Here is a 20645-nt window from a genome sequence, read left to right on the forward strand (position 1 = left end):
GATCCCACTTGCAGGCAGGAGCCGTGCTGCGCGAGCTCCCCGCGGCTCCACCGGCAGTGCGTTCCTCTCAGGCCCCCAGAGCAGAGAGCCAGGGGCAAGGAGGTGACAGTGGGATTACTGGAGCTTCTGCCCTCTGTGCTTGTTCTAGAACAAACACATATGTTAGAGAAGGAGATGGCAACCCACTCCAGTACTCCTGCCAGAAAAATTGCACAGACAGTGGAGCCTGGTGGGCCACAGACCTTGGGGTCGCAAAGAGCCAGACACGACTGAGCGATTTAATGATTAAATGATGTATATACGTATAACTGAATCTTTATATAATTCCAAAACAAGCGAGTTTTTTATCTGAAACTACTCAGGTTTCGTTTCCACTTGCTTGGACCATAAGTACTCCTAAAATTATATACTTTATTACATATACTCTCAGTCGGGTCTGACTCCTTGTGACCCCTTGGACTGTAGTCCACCAGGCTCCTCTGTTCATGGGATCATCCAGGCAAGAATATTAGTGTGGATCGCCATGCCCTTCTCCAATCAAACCCGCTCTCCTGCATTGCCAGGCAGATTCTTTAACCACTGAGCCATCCAGGAAGCCTTTATTACATATATATGCATGCATATATTCTGATATACACATATATGATATATAAATATATAATAGCATATCAAATTTCAGGATTTGTAAATGACAACATTTACTACAACATATGAAGATCAGATAATCAAAGTAAAATAAACTATGCAAAAGGTTTTCTTTTTTCCTTTATCCTTGTCATTATTCATACAGAAGATAGTGATTCTCACAAAATTTACCACACCGAAATCTCAGTAAATAAATCAGCTCTCTTAATTATCTCTATTATAAAGTCAAACCAATTCTTGCTAAAATAAAATGTATCCTGAATACAGTAAAAGTCAAACCTAATAGTCTAGCTAAACTTTTTTAATTTATGCATAAAAGAAATTTATAAAACTGGTTTTTATTCAACTGTAATAACTATATTCAGTGTGTTAACAGAAATGTTATGTTTTCTCCAAAGTGTCATAAAATAAATATCCCCAAAGAGAAACTCAGGAGACATGACTACAGGCTTCAGGACATCTAGAATTTTCAATCTGATTGCTGGCAATGAACCTGGAAACACTATTTACTAAATCAGTGCTTCTTTTCACCATTATTAAAACACATCTAATTTCACACTTAGGCACTGTTTCCTCAAACTTCTGTACAGGTGCATTTATACCATTTATTCAATGCTACTAGGCCAAGTGCTTTACATGCATTATATATTTTAAAACCACAGCTCTAAGAAGTTGGTATTATTCTATTTTATAGAGGAAGAAACTGAGACTTAAAAGTTTTAAAGATTTTACATTAACTTTTTTAAGTTCTAAAGATTAAATAAACTACCTGGTGTTGCTTACAGATGAAAATGCTCAGTTTGACTCAATTGCAGAGAACAGAGAAACATAAAATTGCCCGTTCACCCAAATCATATCTGCCAACACCATTCCCAAGTTCACAGTTATATTGTTAGTCTCTAGCTAATGGTTCCACTCACTGAACAGAGGAGTGTGTCTTCATTATAGCCCAAGAGCATAGCTGCAAACTCCGTGCTGACTCTGGCAAAATACTACTGATATCAGATGTGGGCCAAAGCTGGAAGGAATTACAATAATTCCTTCCACTGGAAAAACGGAAAATTGCATTTGACTCCAGCAGTAAAGGAAAAAACAGCATTGCTACATTTGCAATATCATCAGAACTCAAAGAACGCTTTTTACTTTTCACAGTTCAAGAGTTTTTTTGGTTTTTATATTCTCTTAATTCATGAGTTCTTTAGGTTTAAAATGCTATTAAGAAAAAAATCTGTATTGTACAAATAATAAATAGTGGAAAGGGTGTAGAGAAAAGGGAACCTTCTTAATACTGCTGGTGGATTATAAATTGCTGCAGCCACTGAGGAAACCAATGGACAGGTTCCTTAAAAAACAAAACATTAAGAGTTGCTATATGACCCAGCATTCCCACTCCTGGGCGTGTATCTGGACAAAACTACAATTCAAGAAGATACATGCACCGCTGTATTCACAGCACCACTAGTTAAAATAGCTATGACATGAAGACAACCTAAATGCCCATTGACAGAGGAATGGATAAAGATGCGGTGCATATATATACAATAGAATGTTACTCGGCCATAAGAAAAAGAACGAAAAAAGGTGTCATTTGCAGCAACATGGATCAACCTAGAGATTATCATACTAAATGAAATGTCAGACAAAAAAAGACAAGTACTGTATAATATCACTTATATGTGGAATCTAAAAAAAAGAAAGCTACAAATGAACTTATTTATGAAACAGAAATAGACTCACAGACATAGTAAAACAAACTAGTTACCAAAGGGGTAATCAAGGAAGGGATAAATTTGGAATTTAGGATTAGCAGACACACACTACTATACATAAAATAAACAACACGGACCTACTGTATAGCGCAGGGAACTATATTCAATATCTCATAATAACCTAAGACTCACCTGAAACAATGTAAACCAACTATGCCTCAATTTTTTTAAATTTATTGAATTATTATTTATTTGGCTATGCCAGGCCTTTAGTTGTGGCATGTGGGATCTATTAATAAATTCCCTGACCGAGGATTGAACCCAGGCTCCCTGCACTGGAAGCATGCACGGCTAGCCACTGGACCACCAGGGAAATCCTTATACTTTTTAAAAAAATATTTAAAAAGAAAAAAAATGGAAAAAGAAAACCTGTATTAAAGAGATACCTGACTTTGAATAAAGAACCAAGTGTAGATAAAAGTACTGCGGGAAATCTGAGAGCTTACAGAATGGACATCTGCATTCTACATCACAGGGGTATTTTTAAGACAAATACAAACTCGAACCTCTCACGTCGCTATCACTTCTATCTATTGCTTCTTTTCAGGGTGACCTGGAGTTTTATTACCCCACTTCCTCTTTCTCCCATTATCTGTCATTCTGAAGGTTATATTTGGAATGCAGCCCTACTGTCTTTGTCTAGAAACCATGGAAACACGGCTAGAGGTTCAGGACTACATTGCCCCAGGTTGTTTGATGGGAACGCCAGGTTCTTTGTCAACAGCTATGTCTTACGGGGTCCCGTTTCAGACACATCCCTCTGTCCTTCCCGCCACTGTGGGCTGACCTTGGGCTTGCTGTCCCTCTCTGTCAGTACTCGGAACATGAGGGGAACATACTCAAGCAGGTTTTGGAAGAATTTGCATGGAAGATGATGAATATTTTCCATATGAGATAAATCAAAAGAACTGTCTACAAATAGCTCTGCTCAAAGGCATTTTAAAAAGTCAAAGAAAAATCAAATATCCATATTTGGAGAAAAAGTTAGTACTTCCCTAGTAGCTCAGTTGGTAAAGTATCTGCCGGCAATGCAGGAGACCCAGGTTCGATCCCTGGGTCGGAAAGTATTCTGGAGAAGGAAATGGCAACCTACTCCAGTACTCTTGCCTAGAGAATTCCAAGGACAGAACTGACCTTGGGGTCCCTATCCCTCTCTATTAGTACTTGGAACATAAGGGGGACATATTCAAGCAGGTTTTGGTGGAATTTGCACAGAAGACGAGGAATATTCTCCATATGAGATAAATCAAAAGAATTGTCTACAAATAGCTCTGTTCAATGACATTTTAAAATGGACTCTGTGGGAGAAGGTGAGGGTGGGATGTTTAGAGAGAACAGCATCAAAACATGTATATTACCAAGGGTGAAACAGATCACCAGCCCAGGTTGGATGTATGAGACAAGTGCTCAGGGTTGGTGCACTGGGAAGACCCAGAGGGATGGGATGGAGGGGGAGGTGGGAGGGAGGATCTGGATGGGGAATACATTTAAATCTATGGCTGATTCATGTCAATGTATGGCAAAAACCACTACAATATTGTAAAGTAATTAGCCTCCAACTAATAAAAATAAATGAAAAAAAAAAGTCAAAGAAAAATCAAATATCTGTATTTGGAGAAATAGTCCATAAATTGTGATTAATTTTACCATGGGAAGCACTGTCAGATGCTCATTGGTCAGCCTCCAGGCTTGGGAGCATGTACAGACAACTGAGAATTCACCAGTCTATTTCACACCATCATAAAGAAATTGTTTAAAGTCTGAAACTTAGAAACTCATTCAAAAGACTTCGGTCTAAAAAAAAAAAAAGACTTCGGTCTGCATTTGTCATCAGGCATCTTTGCTTGCTGTTTGCACGTCAACCAAAGAATCATTTCACTGACGTTTACAAGATTCTGTGGCTGAATGAAAATATGTAGAGAAGTGTGTCTTAGTCTCTCAGTCTTCTCTGACTCTTTTTGACCATATGGACTGTGTAGCCCGCCTGTGTCCATGGCGGCTCCTCTGTCCATGGAATTCTCCAGGCAAGAATACTGGAGTGGGTAGCCACTCCCTTCTCCAGAGCATCTTCCTGACCCAGGAATTGAACCCAGGTCTCCTGCATTGCAGGCAGATTCTTTACTGTCTGAGCCACTGAGAAAACCCGGGTGGGGGGGGGGGGAACCTCTACTTTATATCAGAAGGCTGAGTTTTAGGTCAGACGGTGTTGGCTGTGAGGGCACCTCAATTCTCTATCTCTCTGAATATCTTTCCATTTTCTAACATCTGGCAAGGTGAGATTTCATGCCATCACACAGAGACCAGCACAGCATACCACAAAATCGTTGCTGTGGTATTTCATGACACAGTCAAGGAAAAGAGCTCTCTAGAGAAATGATCCATCTGCCCTGTGCTCAGGCTCCAATCTCTTTTAATGTGAATCTGAATTCTCACATGACCCAGAATTATCCAGCTGCCTTTCAAATGTTGCTAGGTTACCAGCTGCCAGGGAGGAAAAAGCACCATTAAGTCAGACACTCAGCTAGCTCTTACTGATCATCTAATTTACATCAGGGCGGCATTCCAGGTACTCAGGTTGGAGTTGCACCTGGGAACAAAAGGGCTTCCCAGGTGGCGTTAGTGGTAAAGAACCCACCTGCCCATTCAGGAGATGTAAGAGATGCAGGTTTAATGCCTGGGTCAGGAAGATCCCTTGGAGGAGGGCAAGGTAACCCACTCCAGAGTCGTACACGATTTAGTGACTGAACAACAGCAATTGACCACCTCTGTCACGTGCTCTTGTCCTTCCCATGCGTTAAGCTTGAGGTTCAGATATGTAAGGAAATTATAACTTACCTCTCACAGTCTTTCAGCCTGTATCAGTCACTAATTCATTCAGTGGGCATTTATTTATTGATTACAATGTGACAACTCTGGGCTAAGCTCCGAAAATTCAAAGATAAATGTGAAAAAAAGGCTCTCCAGTTGCCACCTGGAGAATTTATTTATTCCAATTTCTCAGTATTGTTTGGAATATATGTTATCTCCATATTCACAGAAATAACTTAAGAATATACACAGAAACCTCTTCAGCCGCCTCCCTCCCTGTTCTTTTCTTCTCTTTCAACTGATCTCCAATTTTTACTCATTTAATTCCCTGAGTTGCTTTATTTTCCCCTCCTAAAAGCTCACAATTGCTCCTAAGAACCAAACAAATCAAATCAGCGTACTGAATCATAAACCATGAAACTTTCCCTCAACTGTCTGCTTCACCTGTCTCCAGCTACACCGCAAACCAGCTGAAGGAGTGCTTTCCTTCCCTTCCCAGAAAAGATGGAAACACATCCATCTATCACTGTCCTTGTTTATTGCAGAGATTTTTAGCTAACCAGACTTTGCTCTGTTCCTGAAAGTTTTGAGTTATTCCCTCTAAAATATTAATCAGAAACCTTCACCATGAATCCACGTGCCCTGGAAGCTAGACCCTGCAGAAGCATGCAAGAAAGCCCAGTACGAGCCTTCAGGTCAAGTACAACTGAGATGGGTATTTCACCCACTAAACATAAACATCAGATAAAGCAGAAAAGCAAAAAAACTTGGGTTAAGCATCTCGTCTAGGGTGTCCCTGATGGCTCAGTGGTTAGGAAACCACCTGCCAGTACAGAGGACGCGGGTTTGATGCCTGATCCAAGAAGATCCCACGTGCTGTGGAGAGGTTAAGCCCATGCGCCACAACTACTGGGCCTGTGCTCTTGAGAACCCCAACTACTAAGCTTGCGCCCCCAGAGCCTATACCCTAGAAGAGAAGCCACCTCAATAAGAAGTCCACGCACTGCGGGGACCACTAGAGGGTGGCCCCCGCTCACCACAAATAGAGAAAAGCCCATACAGCATCAAAGACCCAGCACAGTCCAAAACAAACTTCCTCCAAAGTAAAACAGACAAAGGTACATTTAGTCACAGTCTTCTAATGCAAGAGAAGCCAAAGCTGTTCCTTCTGCATTTGGGTCCTCCAGTTGGGGTAAACTAGAGATGCATGGAACACATCCACTTTGCATCCACCAGGAGTCCCAGCTTGGACTCTTTTAAACTGAAAATGAGAGGGACTTCCCTGGTGGTCCAGGGGTTAAGACGTCACCTTCCAATTCAGGGGATACTGGCCTGATCCCTGGTTGGAGAGCTAAGATCCCACATGCCTTGTGACCAAAAAACAAAACAAAACATAAAACAGAAGCAATATTGTAACAAAGTCAATAAAGACTTTAAAAAAAAAAAACTGAAATGAGAACCTGAAGATACCTGGAAGCTATCTTCATGCAATCATAGAACCCTTCCGATTTTTTTAGGATTTTTACTTGACTCTTTAGTATTAATTCACCCACATTGATTTGACAGCAATTTTTAAACAATTCCATCTTTTAAACTCCTCAAATTAGTTTTGATATGAGCAACAACTCTTTCCATAACAATATTTCATCAATTCAAATGATACATCATCAAATTACATAATTATACTTTTTTTAACTGGCATAATCCCATTTTGGAAGAAATGCACTGCCTTTGGGCTCTTTTTTTAAGATTTTTTGTGTGGGCCATTTTTAAAGTCTTTACTGAATTTATTACAATATTGCTTCTGTTGTTTATGCTCTGGTTTTTTGACCATGAGGCTTGTGGGATCATAGCTCCCTGACCAGGGATCAAACCTGCACCTTCTACACTGGAAGGTCACGTCCTAACCACTGGACCGCCAGGGAAGTCCCAACTGCCCTTGAGAGGCACACAACGGCGAGCCAAGGATTCCAGTGGATCCAGTACAGCCTGTATGTGGCGTAGGTCCACCTAATATGAATGCTATTTGCCATGTTTACTGAATGACTAGAGTGATGGTTTAGACATTAAATTGATGAAGCAGATTCAGATCTTGCTGTCAAAAACTCTCAATCTCATAAGAGACAGGGAAAGCTCGTGTTGCAAGGGCGGGGGCATTGCTGTCTCCGCATGGAGGCACATCACCCAGCCCCGGGCTTCAGGTCTGGGGTGAGGCCTTGTCCTCACTCAGGTGCCCCAGTTCCCTGCCGTCTGTCCAGGGGGCTTACAGGTACACCCAGGGAACTGAGTGGCCAGTGTCATACAGTGGCGAGGCAGGGTGGGGGCAGTCTCCGTGCCCTTCCGTGTGACCCTTCCAGGCTGCATGCTGGTCCTACAGACCAGCTCTCAATCCAGTTTGCAGGTTGTCACTTCTGTCCTCTTCCCTCGGACCCCATCTTGTGTAGTCTCTCTGTTGTTGTTGTTCAGTCGATAAATCTTGTCCAGCTCTTTGTGACCCCATGAACTGCAGCACACTAGGCTTCTCTGTCCAACACTATCTCCCTGAGTTTGCTTAAACTCATGTCCATTGAGTCAGTGATGCCATCCAACCATCTCATCCTCTGTTGCTCCCTTCTCTTGCCCTCAATTTTCCCCAGCATCAGGGTATTTCCCAATGAGTCAGCTCTTTGCATCAGGTGGCGAAAGTATTGGAGCTTCAGCTTTAGCATCAGTCCTTCAAATGAATTTTTAGGGTTGACTTCCTTTAGGATTGACTGGTTTGATCTTCTGGCTGTCCAGGGGATTGTCAAGAGTTTTCTCCAGCACCAGAGTTCAAAAGCATCAATTCTTTGGCACTCAGCCTTCTTTATGGTCCAACTCTCACATTCATACATGACTACTGGAAAAACCATAGCTTTGACTATAGGGACCTTTGTGGGCAAAGTAATGTCTCTAACCTGGGAGAAAAAAAAAAAAAAAAAGCCCTAAAATAAGCCTGGAAGGTTTCTTTGAATCTTGGATCTATGTGACTGTGACTAGGAAGAAAATGCCCCCAGAGAAAAAAATAGAAGATGGAAAACGCACTGAACGTAACAAAGAAAATACTTAATACTGCCACACAGAAATAAACACAACAGCTCAGAGAGACTAAAATATGCCTGAGATTTTAATAGATGGCATCCATTTATTTTGCATCCCTTTCTGATTTTTAAAAGCTTCACATGGAGCTACCTGTGTTCCGAAGTCCTGGCCATTCTAGTCTTCCTATACTGGTAATAACTGTTATTTGGCCCTTTAGCAGGAAAAAGTAATGACTTAGCATTTAAAGGTCATTGAATTTAATTTCTTATTCCATTCAACACTAATGCAAGGTAAAAATATAATTTCTATTTCATAACTGCAAAGGCAAGCCATTACCTAGTTAATATCAAAGCAAGGAGCAGAATTCAGGCTTGCTCTACAAACCATTAGCCTAATTTCTCTTAGCTGGGAAAAAAAATAGATTTTATGTCCTCTGTGCAAAAGTGGCAACTCTAATTCTCTGAAACCACTTTAAAAAAGAAACACAGTTTCTTCCCAACTGAATTTTATCCAATATGGGAGCTGACAACTCCTGTTATGATTTAATGTAAAATTAAATATTTTACTGTCTTTAAAATGCAATGACTATTCAATAAGATTTGCATATACACAATAGAGACTAATCATTGATTATAAAACACTCAGCTTTGTATTCAAACAACGCAACAGCCATCAATTTGGAATTTGCTAGAGTGCAGGAAACTATAGTCTAGAGCTTAGTCTCATTACAGAGCTTCTCAAGAACAAACATGGATTTTAATTATTTGTACTTAGAAAATCAAACTTGATAACCTCACTAAATTAGCGGGATTTAAAGCTTCCCAACAGAGTATATTGACTTCCCTGGTGACTCAGATGGTAAAGAATTGGCCTGCAATATAGGAGACCCAGGTTTGATCCCTAGGTTGGGAAGATCCACTGGAGAAGGGAATGACATCCTACTCCAGTATTCTCGTCTGGAGAATCCCATGGACAGAGGAGCCTGACGGGCTACAGTCCATGGGGTCACAGAATCAGACATGACTGAGTGACAAACATTTACTTAACATTTAACATAGCATTTCGGAGAAAGCGATGGCAGCCCACTCCAGTACTCTTGCCTGGAAAATCCCATGGACGGAGGAGCCTGGTAGGCTGCAGTCCATGGGGTCGCTAAGAGTCGGACACGACTGAGCAACTTCACTTTCACTTTTCACTTTCATGCATTGGAGAAGGAAATGGCAACCCACTCCAGTGTTCTTGCCTGGAGAATCCCAAGGACGGGGGGAGCCTGGTGGGCTGCCATCTATGGGGTTGCACAGAATCAGACATGACTGAAGTGACTCAGCAGCTTAGCAATAACAAAGTATGTAGCCATCAAAAAACTTTTAAGTGTATTTATGGTTCAACAATTGAATATCATATGATTATAATTTACACTTTTAAACTGGAAAAGAAAGGTCTGCTCTTATAGAACACTCACAGCAGCAACAAAAAAAGAATATGAAACAGGAATAGGAAAAAAACCTACTCTTGACAAAAGTATCAGATCTCTTACCCCCAACCACAGTGTATAAGGAAATTATCACATGCAGTAAGATCAATTCAGTGATGGCCTTTTCCTGGTCATCCAGCAGTTAAGACTCTGTGCTTCCAAGGCAGAGGGCACAGGTTTGATTCCTGGTCAGAGAACTATGATCCCACACACCACATGGTGCAACCAATAATAATAAAGTCTTCATTAAGGAAAATATAATAATAACAAAATTATTTTTTAAAAACTATCAATTCATTGATGATAAATTGGGGCAGGAGACACGGGTTCAATCCCTGGTCCAGAAAGATCCCATATACTGTGGAGCAACTAAGCACGTGGGGCACAACTATTGCGCCTGTGCTCCAGAGCCTGGGAGCCTCAGCTACTGAAGCTGCATGCTCTAGAGCCTGTGCTGCACAGAAAGAAAAGCCATCACAATGAGAGGTCCATGCGCCGTGACGAGAGAGTATCCCCCTCTCTCCACAACTGGAGAGGGCCCATGCAGCAATGAAGACCCAGCACAGCTAAAAAATAAAATACACTTTTAAAAAATAATCATATCTTTTAAAAAAAATTAATGGTAAATCAGGAGCAAGGTAAGACAGAATATCCAGCTACAAATCTTATTTAAAGTCACCAGACCTCAGTTGTCCAGAGTATTGGGGGGAAATCCTAAGAAGAAAACCAACAATCACTTGTTCGAAATAGTAGCAACAGGAATGACAGTGGCCAGAGCATCTCTGAACTGAGTCTGGCACCAAAGAGAGGCAGTGCATGGCAGACTGGGGGCAGGTCTGAGGAGGTCTATACAGACCAGCCATGTTTGCAGGAAGCAGGCTGTTAGTGAGGCAGAATGGAGGAAAAATACTCAATATCCAAGCAGCCCTACAGCAGCTAGTTCCTGTTGGATGCAGTCAAAAAAGGCTAAATGAATTCACTCACACACAAAATCCTGTGTCATAAAGTGAATGCTTACTGTCATTGTTAAGAAGGACACACCCTACTCAAAGATTAATTATAACCTTTTCAAGGAAATAGCATATTAAAATATTGTAAGAAAAAAAGGAAGAAAAGATCAGGAATGGTCATCAAAATCATGCTGCTGTACATATGTTATAAATTCTTCTAAGAGGTTAATGAAGTCATTGATTTTGTAAAACAATGTGACATGCTGAACTTGCTGAGATTAACCAAAATATTGAAAGAAAGCAGGAGATTAAAAAAAATAAGCAGCAGCAATTGGGATACAATGAAAAAGTCAAAAAATGAAGGTCATATTGAAAGCAACACAAAAGAAAAAGGAATGTACTGAAAATATAGAGGGACATAAAAGATAAGATTGAGAAAAAGGAACAAAATGAAATTAAAATGAACCAAATTAAAAGTGGGGCTTCCCTGGTAGCTCAGCTGGTAAAGAATCCACCTGCAATGCAGGAGGCCCCGATTCAATTCCTGGGTCAGGAAGATCTGCTGGAGACAGGAATGGCTACCCTCTCCAGTATTCTTGGGCTTCCCTGGTGGCTCAGCTGGAAAAGAATCCGCCTGCAATGCGGGAGACCTGGTTCGATCCTTGGGTTGGGAAGATCCCCTAGAGGGGAAAGGCTACCCACTGCAGTATTCTTGCCCAGAGAATCCCCATGGACAGAGGAGCCAGGTGGGCTATAGCCCGCGGGGTCACAAAGAGTCAGATCAAGGACAGTGAGTGACCAAGTACAGCACAAGTTAAAAGTAGTAGAGTGGAATGATATGGAGGATTAAGGAGCTCACATTAGTGTTAAAAGGAAAGAGGTAAATTTAAATAATGTATTTCAAAACCTAGGAGATACAGCTGAAGCAGTGTTCAGAAGAAAAGGTAAATTCTTAAATTCCTACATCAACATAAAAAAGAATAAAAAATAAACAAACTAAGCATCCATATTCAGTTTGCAAATAAAAAATAAATTAATCTAAGGAAATATTAATAAGCACTTGAAAAATCAATAATTTATAAAACCTAAAACTAGTAGTGCAATAGCTGATTCTTTAGAACCAAAAATAAATCACTAATAAGAGATATAGATAGGTATGGAGGCAGATTAAATTAATTAGAAAATAGTTAATTAACATTTATTAGAAAAAGAATACATAAACTCTGACTGGAGAAGGAAATGGCAACCCACTCCAGTCTTCTTGCCTGGAGAATGCCATGGACAGAGGAACCTGGCAGGTTCCTCATGGGGAGCAAGAGTTGGACACGACTTAGCAACTATACCACCACCACCACCATATATAAACTCTGAAACAACCTAAATGTCCATTGACAGATGAATGGAAAAAGACAATGTGGTACACATACACAATATAATATTAATCAGCCATAAAAAAAGAATAAAATAATGCTGTATGACCAACATGGATGAACCTAGAGATCATCATACTAAGTAAGTTAGAGAGTGAAAGACAAATATCATGTGATATTGCTTCTATGTGGGATCTAAAAAAAAGGATACAAATGAGCTTCTCTGCAAAACAGAAATAGACTGAAAGACATAGGAAATAAGCTTATGGTTAACAAAGAGGAAAGTAGGGGAGAGATAAATTAGGAGTCTGGGATTAACACATACCCACCACTATATATAAAATAGATAACCAATAAGGACCTACTGTATAGCACAGGGAACTCTACTCAATATTTCATAATAAACTATAATGGGAAAGAATCTGAAAAAGAATAAATATACATATATGTATAACAATCATTGTGCTGTACACCTCAAACTAACACAACATTGTAAATCAACTATACTTCAATAAGTAAAATAAAAATTTTTTAATGGATAAAAAAATTTCAGACATTTAAATAATCATAAGAGATTATTCTTCTCAATTCTATGCAAATACAATTAAGATTAGGGGGGAAATGGATGATTTTTAACAAAATATAAATGACAAAACTGACTTCCAAAAAAAAATCTGAACTGACTATATTCATTTTCTATCACTACATAACAAATTACCAGAAACTCAGTGGCTTAAAATCACATAGAATTTTCCCACAGCCTCTGGCTCTTAATCCAGCATCTCTCAACAGGGCCTCTGCTAAGGAGCTCACAGGGCGGAGATCAAATTCTCGGCCAGCTCCGCCCTTCTCTGGAAGCTCAGCCAGCAAAGACCGGATTCCAAGTTGACCCAGCGTGTTGGCAGGACCCATCTCTGTGGCTGTGGGCAGAGCCGCCAGGGCATCGCTGGTTGTTGTCTGGACAGGACTTTCACCAGCAAGAAGCCCCACCTCTGGTGCTCACCCTGTGGTCTCCTCCCTGGTCCTCTCATAACAGGGCGACCTTCTTCACACGTCACATCCCCATATCTCTGCCTTCAGGGAGAGCTTTTTAGACTCACTTGTGAGGTCAGGCCTCCCAGGACAACCTCCCTTCTGATTAACTCCACTTCAGTTGCTAAGTCATGTCAGGCCCTGTGTGACCCCATGGACTGCAGCACACCAGGCTTCCCTGTCCTTCACTATCTCCCGGAGTTTGCTCAAACTCATGACTATTAAGTCGGTGATGCCATCCAACCGTCTCATCCTCTGTCATCCCCTTCTCCTCCTGCCTTCAATCTTCCCTAGGATCAGGGTCTCTTCCAGTGAGTCGGCTCTTTGAATCAGGTGGCCAAAGTATTAGAGCTTCAGCTTCAGCATCAGTCCTTCCAAAGAATATTCAGGGTTGATTTCCTTTAGGATTGACTGGTTTGATCTCCTTGCAATCCAAGGGACCCTCAAGATTAACTCAAAGTCAACTAAACTAGGACCGTGATTACATACGCAAAGCCCTTTCACCTTTGTCATAATATCACCTAAATCAAGCAATGAAACCATCATACTCACACACCTTCCTATACTCAAAGGCAAGAGATTATTATACAAGGACATTAGTACCATGGAGTGGGAATTTGGGGTCCATTTCAGAATTTCTGCCTATCAATACTGCCCAATGACCATAGAAGAATTAGAGAAAGTTGTCAAAAAGCTACCTCTGATGAAAAATAAAGCACTAGACCAGATTAGTTTCCTTCAAACTTTGAAGGAACACATCCCGCAATGGTTTTCGAAAACTGTTCTTTAATAACAAAAAAGATATATTTCAAATTAATTATACAGCTAGAATAACATTGAAAACAAAACCTGACCAAGATCACACACGCACACACACACACACACACACACAGACAAACCAGAAAAGTGCAGACACATATAAATACCAGCATTAAAAATAATAAAGATCACACAACAGAGTAACTGTTCAAAGGCTAACATACCAACATAAGGACAGTTCTAGGAATTTCCCCATTAGCTGACTTTACATTATTTAAGATTATTACAAGGACTTCCCTGATGGTACAGTGGCTAAGACTCTATGCTCCCACTGCAGAGGGCCTGGGTTCAATTCCTGGTCAGGGAACTAGATACCACATGCCACAATTAAAAGATCCCACATGCTGCAACTAAGACCCAGAGCTCCCAAATAGATAAATCATTTTTTAAAAGATTATTCTGAAGATAGCAGTCAATTCAGTTAGACAAGAGATAATATAAGAGATATAATAACAAGAAAGGAGGAGAGAAATTTTTCACTAATTGCAAATGGTGTTACCATATACCTACCTGAACAATTCAAGTTGAACCAACTGAAAAACTATTATGAATAATAAGAAATTCAGTAAGTTGCATGGGTAAAACATGTCTGTGTGTGTCTGTGTAAATATACAGAAAATAATAGCTTTATATATGCAAACAACCACCTAAGGGAAATCACTATTTACAACAGTAGGGGAAAACCAACCAGGAATAAACTTAAATGTCTATATCTCTAGGAAAAAATGTTATAATTTTACTGAGGGATATACAAAAAGCCTTGAGTAAATGAAAATTCATAATGAAGACTGTTATCCCTAAATACAGGTGTGCTATGTGCTTAGTCACTGAGTGGTGTCCAACTCTTTGCAGCCCCATGAACTGTAGCCCACCAGTCTCCTCTGTCCATGGGATTTCCCAGGCAACAATACTGGGGTGGTTGCCATGCCCTTCTCCAGGAGATCTTCCCAACCAAGGGACTGAACGCAGGTCTCCCGCATTGCAGGCAGGATTCCCTTACTGAGTTATCAGGGAGATCCCCTCCATAAGTATATTCATATTTTAATGCCATCCCAGTAAAAATGGTAACTTGAATTTTGGATGATGGTGGGGGTGTTAAACAGGGAACTAGTTATGCTTTTAATTCATAATGGAAAACAAACAATAAAAAATTCTGGGGGGAAAGGTAATGGGGGCTAACATAGATAATCAAATATAGAAATTAGACAGAGATATCTATGGCACAGAATTTGAATAGATCCAGATAATGTGGGAATATAGCATAAGATGAAGTAAACATTTCAAATCAAAAGGAAGACAGCAGACTCCTCAATAAATAGTGTGACACAACTACTTATCTGGAAAAAATTAAAGAGAATCCTGAGTGTGAAATGACACATGCACATGGATATTTATCTCAAGAAATATTGTTTTTACTGATGAAAAATGAAAAAAATACAAATATCCATTCTAGGGCTTCCCCAATGGCTCAGACAGTAAAGACTTTACCTGCCAATGAAGGAGACCCAAGAGACGCAGTTTTGATCCCTGGGTCAAGAAGATCCTCTGGAGAAGGAAATGGCAACCCACTCCAGTATTCTTGCCTGGGAAATCCCACATACAGAGGGGCTTGGTGGGCTACAGTCCATGGGGTCGAAGAGTCAGACAAGAATGAGTGACTGAACACACATCCTAGTGTACTAATTAATCATTATTTACCTATACTACGAACTACAGAATAGTTTTTGAAAAGAATGCAACAGTTGTATTTTTACTAATTATCACTGGATATTATTATGTTGTTATTACATTATTATATTATGAACTATTATATTACATATTGTTATAATATTACATATTACTATTAAGTGAAAAGGGGCAAGGTATACACATATGTGCAAAAATAAATATGGAGGGGAGATAAATTTTGTTATTTATGTTTAATAATTCATATATATAACATGTCACATAGTATAATGTACGAACTTCTAAAATGACAATATTAGCTCCATATGCAGACAGATGTATGTTGTCACAGATGGATTCACATATCCAGGAAATATTTACTGAGAGCCTATTGTATGCCAGACACTGAGATGTAATTGTCAAGAGAAGTGACAAGTTCTCTGTCTCAAAAAATTTAGTCTGAGGAGAGACAGAGTATAAATAAATAAGTGAATAAAACAGGAAAATTTCTAATGTTGGTAAGTAGTAAAAGGAGTTCAATTGGCCAATATTACAAAGTAGGAGCTCCAGAGAAAAATGGTTGTATTTGGGTTTTAAAATATTGGGTCGGCCAAAATGTCTGCTATGGTTTTCCCATAAGATGGGACAGAAACCTGAACAAATTTTTGGCCGGCCCTATATTTGCATCAGTACCCAAGGCAGGGGGCTTCCCAGGTGGCTCAGTGGTGAAGAGCCTGCCTGCAATGCAGGAGATGTGGGTTTGATCCCTGGGTCCGGAAAATCCCCTGGAGAAAGGAATGGGAACCCACTGCTGTATACTTGCCTGGAGAATCCCATGCACAGAGGAACCTGGCAGCCTACAGGCCATGGGGTCACAGAGAGTAACACACAGCTGAGCAACTATACAACAAAACCAGCAACCCAAGGTGGGTGGTGGGGTGTGGGTGCAGTGCTTCCTGGCCTCGTCCTCACCCCTCCAACCCTGAGTGTCTGGGATGCAGCCATCGCCGTGGCCCCATGTGCAGCGAATGCTCTGAGTCACAGGACCCACAGATTCACAGAAGAAACTACAAAACTGTGACACGCCAGCGTCCCAAAGGGAGAGGGTGGTTCCCCAGGTCCCTGACCCCGAACTGGTCCCTTCGCCCCCACAATCATTCATTTTCACACTCTCGTTCCCAAGTCAGGCCTCCAGCACAGTGGCAGAGAAACTATAGCTTTAATTAATAAACATTTCTCACTTTCTCCACAGTTGTCCAAAAGCCAAAAACCTCCCAGAGTGTTTAATTTATACTCCTGAAATAGTTTACCTGACACCCTAGAAGGGTATGACTCAATCTCATCTGTTTTTCCCTTAAGCTATGTCTATATAAACTCTCATGATGATGCTTTGTACAAATGGTTTTGTTAGAAATAAATTCAGTCTTATAAAATGTACTCTTTAGAAATCCTGTTTATGCCAAGGATGATTCTAAAATATTTTATACACCTCCTCCTTGCTTTTATGAGACGGCTATATCAAAAAACCTCTCCTTACTTCTGAGTCTGCGAATACCTCCAAGTGTAGTTGCGTTTTGCATCTAAAATGTGACAGAAGCCTTTTTATGGCACACCATGTAACCTCGCATACACAAGAAAATATCTGGAGATGTTCCTATGGGGTTTCTCCCCCTATGAAAATGAGCCTACGGGACATAAAAATAACCATTCTAATTCAACATGCCCAGAATTGATCTTCTAAAGAAAATATTAAAATGACTAAACTCATTCAGAAACTCAAAGATAAACAGAAACAGCTGCTAAATGTCTCACAAGCCAGTCTGAGATTCATTTCATTTACCCAACAAAAGGTACCTCAGGTGAAACAGAGCATTTTCAAGTTAAATTTTATGTCCATTGGCTAGAAGCCTAGCGGCAAGTCTAAATTCCTTCCACTGTTACATCTTTTATGTCTTATGGCACTTTCCTAATTCCCTGTTTAATTTTATTTTAGTGTTTATAGATAGCTATAAAGAGAGCAAGATACACTAATTTACAAAGATGTCAGTATCTTGGTTCAGGTCAATTTCACTTCCTATTGAAGTCTTTTTCTAATATTGAGATTTTAAAGAATTTTTGTATTTTGTTTCAGTTGCCATTATCCTTAGCTAGAAAAACAAAATAAATCTAATCGCTTTAATGTATCAGTTCACTTCCCTACAAAAGTTCAAGAGATATAAGTATAGAAAATTTTTAAAAAATAAATAAACCTCTCCATACACTTCTCAAGCCCAAATCCTAATGACAATATGGTAAGTCCTTTACATATGATTGAGTACCATTCCAAAAGTGCATTCAGTTCAGTTCAGTTGCTCAGTCCTGTCCAACTGTTTGCAACCCTATGGACTGCAGCATGCCAGGTTTCCCTGTCCATCACCAACTCCCAGAGCTTACTCAAACTCATGTCCATCGAGTCAGTGATGCCATCCAACCATCTCATCCTCTGTCGTCCCCTTCTCCCCCCATCTTCAATCTTTCCCAGCATCAGGGTCTTTTCCAGTCAGTCAGTTCTTTGTATCAGGTGGCCAAAGTATTGGAGTTTCAGCTTCAGCATCAGGCCTTCCAATGGATATTCAGGACTCATTTCCTTTAAGATGGACTGGTTGGATCTCCTTGCTGTCCAAAGGACTCTCAAGAGCCTTCTCCAACAGCACAGTTCAAAAGCATTAATTCTTCAATGCTCAGCTTTCTTTATAGTCCAACTCTTACATCCATACATGACTACTGAAAAAACCAAAGCCTTGACTAGATGGACCTTTGTTGGCAAAGTAATGTCTCTGCTTTGTAGCATGCTGTCTAGGTTGGTCATAGCTTTTCTTCCAAGGAGCAAGTGTCTTAATTTCACGACTGCAATCACCATCTGCAGTAATCTGGAGCTCCCATAAAATAAAGTCTCTTACTGTTTCCATTGTTTCCCCATCTACTTGTCATAAAGTGATGGGACTGGATGCCATGATCTTAGTTTTCTGAATGTTGAGTTTTAAGCCAACGTTTTCACTCTCCTCTTTCACTTTCATGAAGAGGCTCTTTAGTTCTTCACTTTTTGCCATAAGGGTGCTATCATCTGCCTATCTGAGGTTATTGATACTTTTCCCAGCAATCTTGATTCCAGATGTGCTTCTTTCAGCCCAGTATTTCTCATGATGTACACTGCCTATAAGTTAAATAAGCAGGGTGACAATATACAGCCTTGATGTACTCCTTTTCTGATTCAGAACCAGTCTGTTGTTCCATGTCCAGATTCCTCAGGAGGCAGGTAATGTGGTCTAGTATTCCCATCTCTTTCAGAATTTTCCACAGTTTGTGGTGATCCACACAAAGGCTTTGGCATAGTCAATAAAGCAGATGTTTTTTCTGGAACTCTCTTGTTTTTTTTGATGATCCAACAGATGTTGGCAATTTGATCTCTGGCTCCTCTGCCTTTTCTAAATCCATCTTGAACATCTGAAAGGCCATAGTTCATGTACTGTTGAAGCCTGGCTTGGAGAATTTTGAGCATTACTTTAGAAGCGTGTGAGATGAGTGCAATTGTGCAGTAGTTTGAACATTCTTTGGCACTGCCTTTCTTTGGGATTGGAATGAAAACTGATCTTTCCCCGTCCTGTGCTACTGCTGAGTTTTCCAAATTTGCTGGCATACTGAATGCAGCACTTTCACAACATCATCTTTTAGGATTTGAAAGAGCTCAACTGGAATTCCATCACCTCCACTAGTTTTGTTTGTAGTGATGCTTCCTAAGGCCTACTTGATTTTGCATTCCAGGATGTCTGACCTAGGTGAGTGATCACACCATCATGGTTATCTGGGTCATGAATATCTTTTTTATATAGTTCTGTGTATTCTTGCCACATCTTAATATCTTCTGCTTTTGTTAGGTCCATACCACTTCTGTCCTTTATTGTGCCCATCTTTGCATGAAATGTTCCCTTGGCATCTCTAATTTTCTTGAAGAGATCTCTAGTATTTCCCATTCTATTGTTTTCTCTATTCTTTGCATTGATCACTGACAAAGGCTTTCTTATCTCTCTTTGCTATTTTTTGGAACTCTGCATTCAAATGGGTATATCTTTACTTTTCTCCTTTGCCATTAGCTTCTCTTCTTTTCTCAGCTATTTGTAAGGCCTTCTCAGATAACCATTTTACCTTTTTGCATGTAAGTCCAATTTGTTTGTAAGTCCAACAAGGTTGGTCTAGGTATATAACTAACACAATTGGCTAATAGTACTGTAGTGTAATATTTGGGTATTTCTCTAAAGAAAAGAAGCTGTTCCACTACAGAAAGCCAATCTTAAAGAGCTTTAAAGGAACTTTTATTTATTTTTAGCAGATGGTAAAGCCAGAAAATTAAAGCAATAGACTTAAAATCTAGAAGCATATATAAACAATGGTAAAAAGCAAACACTTTGCTTCTACTGCACCTACTAAGTTATAGACTAATGAGTTAAGGGAAATCAGGGATTGTGTCTTTAAACCATAGTGTTGGGTTGACCAAAAACTTCATTTGAGTTTTTCCATAACATTTTATGGAAATGAACTTCTTGGCCAACCCAATATTTTTACCTAAAGAAGCACTCTTGCATTCCAATCCATTCTTTCTTCCCCAAGAATTAATGTTTCAAATAAACCAAAAAAGTGATATATCTGTTTTTATGTTCCACCTCAATCACTGTTTTTAAGAGTGTACTGTTACAGAGAACACAAACATCACGTCTTAAAAACAGTGATCTTCTGAATAACATACCCTCTGAAACTCTACCACCCCATCCAGACCTCTTGAAGCTCATTAAATGCAGATAGTTAGGGCATGATTTTTTTTTTATACTGACACAACAGAGCATTTCTTACTTTGAAAAATCTTAAGCAGATGGCCCCAAAACAAGAGCTCACCTCTTGAGACTAGAAACCACCGTATCCTCAGTAGACTATGGATACGTTACTCAGTTTCTGCTTTTATTATATTCCGGTCAACAAATAGAAAAAGAGAGTCAGGCCAAGGTCAAAACAAACTATCGTT

The 20645-nt window shown here is 39.9% G+C and overlaps 1 protein-coding gene across 1 annotated transcript in view; it reads left to right on the plus strand.

The window, feature by feature from the left end:
• Nucleotides 1-20645, plus strand: part of GALNTL6 (polypeptide N-acetylgalactosaminyltransferase like 6) — a 1391526-nt gene that overhangs the window by 1251717 nt on the left and 119164 nt on the right. The gene's annotated exons all lie outside the window — the stretch shown is intronic.

The sequence above is a fragment of the Muntiacus reevesi genome, chromosome 17, assembly GCF_963930625.1.
Source record: "Muntiacus reevesi chromosome 17, mMunRee1.1, whole genome shotgun sequence".
Taxonomy (NCBI): Eukaryota; Metazoa; Chordata; class Mammalia; order Artiodactyla; family Cervidae; genus Muntiacus; species Muntiacus reevesi.